Source organism: Schistocerca piceifrons, unplaced genomic scaffold (assembly GCF_021461385.2).
Source record: "Schistocerca piceifrons isolate TAMUIC-IGC-003096 unplaced genomic scaffold, iqSchPice1.1 HiC_scaffold_1266, whole genome shotgun sequence".
In the NCBI taxonomy this organism is placed as follows: domain Eukaryota; kingdom Metazoa; phylum Arthropoda; class Insecta; order Orthoptera; family Acrididae; genus Schistocerca; species Schistocerca piceifrons.
In genome coordinates this window covers 27501-32500 of record NW_025727087.1, presented here as the reverse complement: position 1 = coordinate 32500, position 5000 = coordinate 27501, and the positions used below count along the sequence as shown (strand labels likewise).

The window sequence follows — 5000 nt, the reverse complement described above, 5'->3', positions numbered from 1 at the left end:
CAACGGGGTCCGCCTCGGGACGCACGAGCACGCACGAGGCGGTCGCACGCCTTCGGCTCGCCCCACCGGCAGGACGTCCCACGATACATGCCAGTTAAACACCGACGGGCGGTGAACCAACAGCGTGGGACACAAATCCAACTACGAGCTTTTTAACCGCAACAACTTTAATATACGCTATTGGAGCTGGAATTACCGCGGCTGCTGGCACCAGACTTGCCCTCCAATAGATACTCGTTAAAGGATTTAAAGTGTACTCATTCCGATTACGGGGCCTCGGATGAGTCCCGTATCGTTATTTTTCGTCACTACCTCCCCGTGCCGGGAGTGGGTAATTTGCGCGCCTGCTGCCTTCCTTGGATGTGGTAGCCGTTTCTCAGGCTCCCTCTCCGGAATCGAACCCTGATTCCCCGTTACCCGTTACAACCATGGTAGGCGCAGAACCTACCATCGACAGTTGATAAGGCAGACATTTGAAAGATGCGTCGCCGGTACGAGGACCGTGCGATCAGCCCAAAGTTATTCAGAGTCACCAAGGCAAACGGACCGGACGAGCCGACCGATTGGTTTTGATCTAATAAAAGCGTCCCTTCCATCTCTGGTCGGGACTCTGTTTGCATGTATTAGCTCTAGAATTACCACAGTTATCCAAGTAACGTGGGTACGATCTAAGGAACCATAACTGATTTAATGAGCCATTCGCGGTTTCACCTTAATGCGGCTTGTACTGAGACATGCATGGCTTAATCTTTGAGACAAGCATATGACTACTGGCAGGATCAACCAGGGAGCTGCGTCAACTAGAGCTGAGCAGCCGGCCGCCCGGGAGTGTGTCCCGGGGGCCCGCGCGAACACGCAAGCGTCCGCTCAATCATTCTGCAAACAGGAGGAGGCTGAGCTCCCCTGCACAATACACCTCGAAACCCTCTCAGGTCCCGGCGGCGCGCAGCGCCGTCCCAAGTACTTGGTCGGGTTCGAGAGAGGCGCAATCGCCCGGAGTTAGGCGAGTAGACGCTTTCGGTGCGACCACCCGTGCTCCCAACTGAGCTTGCCGCTGCCGACAGAGGCCCGGGAGCGTGCTGTCGTGGCATTGCCGGCGGGAGACAACACGCGCCACCTACGGTGACCGGCAGCTCCAACGCCAGCGCCACAGAAGGACAAAAGCCCCACTTGGGTGCCGAAGCGAACTCTCCCAGCACAGCGCACGCGCCAACACATCCGCACAGCTGCGATACAAACCACCAGCGAGAACCGCTGGGGCGACCGAGCAGCAGACGGCGTCGCGGCGCCGAGCGCCGGGCGGCGGCGCATCCTCAACGCACACAGTCCTCAATCGGACCAGCACACTGAAGATGTCCACCGCGCTTCGCACCGGGCCCGCGAGGACCTACTTTGGCCGCACGGCGCCGCGCGCAGGGTGCGCCGGCGCGCAGCTGCGACGCCTGCCGCGTCCGTCGGCCGGCGCGCCTGCCACTGGCCGCCCCCACCAGCCGGCTGTAGCGCGTGCGCCCACGCACCGCGCGGCCAGCACGCCGGGAGGCGCCCCCTCACCGGCCGGGGACGGTCCCACCCAGCCACCGCCGCGTATCGCTTCACACCCAGATGCCGTTCAGTTTCGTCGGCATGGTGGGTATCGCTGGAACAACCGGTTCGTACCTCAACCTATCGTCGCCATCACCGATTCACCCCTAGCGAGAACAACCGCACCACAACAGGTTACCATTTGTTCATTTGCGTAACTTCACCAGAAAACGCAGGCGTCCATCGCCATTTGCAACTTCAACGATTATTGCATGCCTGTGTCAGGTGTCACGCCACACTACGTCTGCCCACATACACGCAACAAAATGTGCACGCCTAGACAATACGTGGAAGGTGGCCCCCGTACGTATGCGATGTCCATTGCTCGAACGACTGTCAACCGGCCTCTGTAGCATGTCGCAGATATGGAACGCGGTGCACCATGCCATCACGGTGTGTGAGGAGAGACGACTAGGTCCGAATACATCAACAGACAGCTCATGCTGATCGCCATCCACGGCGTCCGTTCCTCCCACACGTCTCTATGGCGTACCACACTGCAATCCAGCTCTCATAGGGAGACGACACGTAGCTGCGTGCACAATATTTGCACTGTATGGTCCGCCGTTTTTGGGCGCAGTCGTTGTACGGTCACACATGTGCCACGATGTATCATTCGGTACATAAGGACGAATGTGCAGTACAGATTGTGGTTTACGCGTACGACATTAGCGGACGGTTGACACAGGCCGCACCACAACGTAGCCTGAGTACGTCGCATGCGAAGGGCATTGAACATGCAAACTTCTCACCAACCAGCTTGCGAAGGCAGGGGGGCAAGGTGGGGACGTGGGGAGGGGCGGCATGTACGTCCTGCTGCCATCCACATTACAGTGTACAGCAGGAGCATGTGGAAAGTCAGCAAGACTTGCAAGGTGTTTAACATGAAGCGATACACAGGGGAGCGGGCAGTGCGAGTAGCGAACTATATTGCGAGGGTTGCGGGTGGGCAACACTACACTAATTGAACGAGTCGTATAACAATTACAGAGCAGGTTTAGGCGACAACATGGGTTACGTTAGGGGACAACGTGGGTTACGTTAGGGGACAACGTGGGTTACTTTAGGGGACAACGTGGGTTAGGTTAAGGCACAACGTGGGTTAGGTTAAGGCACAACGTGGGTTAGGTTAAGGCACAACGTGGGTTAGGTTAAGGCACAACGTGGGTTAGGTTAAGGCACAACGTGGGTTAGGTTAAGGCACAACGTGGGTTAGGTTAAGGCACAACATGGGTTAGGTTAAGGCACAACATGGGTTAGGTTAAGGCACAACATGGGTTAGGTTAAGGCACAACGTGGGTTAGGTTAAGGCACAACGTGGGTTAGGTTAAGGCACAACGTGGGTTAGGTTAAGGCACAACGTGGGTTAGGTTAAGGCACAACATGGGTTAGGTTAAGGCACAACATGGGTTAGGTTAAGGCACAACATGGGTTAGGTTAAGGCACAACATGGGTTAGGTTAAGGCACAACATGGGTTAGGTTAAGGCACAACATGGGTTAGGTTAAGGCACAACGTGGGTTAGGTTAAGGCACAACGTGGGTTAGGTTAAGGCACAACATGGGTTAGGTTAAGGCACAACATGGGTTAGGTTAAGGCACAACATGGGTTAGGTTAAGGCACAACATGGGTTAGGTTAAGGCACAACATGGGTTAGGTTAAGGCACAACATGGGTTAGGTTAAGGTACAACATGGGTTAGGTTAAGGTACAACATGGGTTAGGTTAAGGTACAACATGGGTTAGGTTAAGGTACAACATGGGTTAGGTTAAGGTACAACATGGGTTAGGTTAAGGTACAACATGGGTTAGGTTAAGGTACAACATGGGTTAGGTTAAGGTACAACATGGGTTAGGTTAAGGTACAACATGGGTTAGGTTAAGGTACAACATGGGTTAGGTTAAGGTACAACATAGGTTAGGTTAAGGTACAACATAGGTTAGGTTAAGGTACAACATAGGTTAGGTTAAGGTACAACATAGGTTAGGTTAAGGTACAACATAGGTTAGGTTAAGGTACAACATAGGTTAGGTTAAGGTACAACATAGGTTAGGTTAAGGTACAACATAGGTTAGGTTAAGGTACAACATAGGTTAGGTTAAGGTACAACATAGGTTAGGTTAAGGTACAACATAGGTTAGGTTAAGGTACAACATAGGTTAGGTTAGGTTAGGTTAGGTTACACGTTGTTGTAAGGAAAGGTGTAGGGGGGGGGGGCGGGGGCGGCAGGTTCGTTGATAGTGATTATAGTAAGTGAATGCTTGTGACATGATCAGATTTGTCACGTCAGGATGCACCTTTGGCTTATTAGAGGCGGCGCTCCAATTCTATGCTTGTGTGAGACCTGTGTCTTTGACTCATGTCATTGTTTGTGCGCTGTGACAGGAGGTACTATTGTGATGTTGGGTGCACCGTTGTATAGGACATGTGTGGGTGTTGGTGCCTGGTCTGCGCAATGGTGGATGTCGAAAGGCTGGGATATTGTATTTTCCGCATGGACCTCCTGGTCTGGTTGTGATAGTGTGGATTGTGTAATGTGGCGGAGAAGATGCACTGGATGTTGTTCCATGCTGGTGCTTACATATTGTATGTGCGCCTGTTAGAAGCAGAGAGTGGTGCGTGATCAGAGTGTCTGGCTGACGTGTGGTTCCCATTGTGGGCAGACTCTTTCAGCATGTATACGGACAGTTGTGTATATTTGCTGTAGTTTGATGGCTCTGCATTGATTACTAATCAGCGCCGTGTGTACGGGTAATCTGGTTCCAGTCCAAAATGTTCCATCTGTGTACATTAGTGACAAAGACTCCCCCCATGCAGTGGGGCTCGGTCTGTTATAGCTCTTCCGCGTAATATATTTGCCCCACGTTTTTGCGACTGCGAGTGCGAGTGCAACGCGCATGGGGACCGACATGCTGATGGCTCGGTATCGGACGCCGTACAGTGAGCAACGCGATCGCGTCTCTCGCTCGTAAGTGGTACAGGTCGCGGCTCATGTATAGGGACAGCGGGAATGTCGCATATTGGAAATAACTCTTCATGAAACGCAAGTTATAGGGGTGGATTGCACTTTACGAGTGCGGGAAACTTCCGCCGTTCATCCGCTGGAGGTGCGCGTGTGGCGGTTGGGGTGGTGCACGAACGGGTGCGGGTGGAGTCATTGCCGGTCCACGGCTTCGTGCGGCAGAGCCACTGGAGATTGGGTGCTATGGTCGACAGAGGCTGCAGGCTTTGTGGGTGGCGTCGAAAGGCGGGCACTGTGGCGCCATCGCTGTCTTAATCGGCTTGGCGTCGCATAGATGGCGGTATCGTCGTTGGAGGAGGTCATGTTGCGGGAGACCTACAGATGGCGGTATGTTTTGTGGTGCGGACGTAGTGTTGTCCGATGCGCATAGATGGCGGTATTGCATGTGGTGTCGCCCT

General features: G+C 53.7%; 1 non-coding gene across 1 annotated transcript in view; it reads right to left on the bottom strand.

The window, feature by feature from the left end:
- LOC124731029 overlaps positions 1 to 790 on the bottom strand; it is a 1909-nt gene extending 1119 nt beyond the window's left edge. Inside the window, exon 1 of the ribosomal RNA XR_007008144.1 lies at positions 1 to 790. This exon is cut by the window's left edge and continues 1119 nt beyond it. This is a non-coding gene — a ribosomal RNA (small subunit ribosomal RNA).
- Positions 791 to 5000: the final 4210 nt, after the last annotated feature.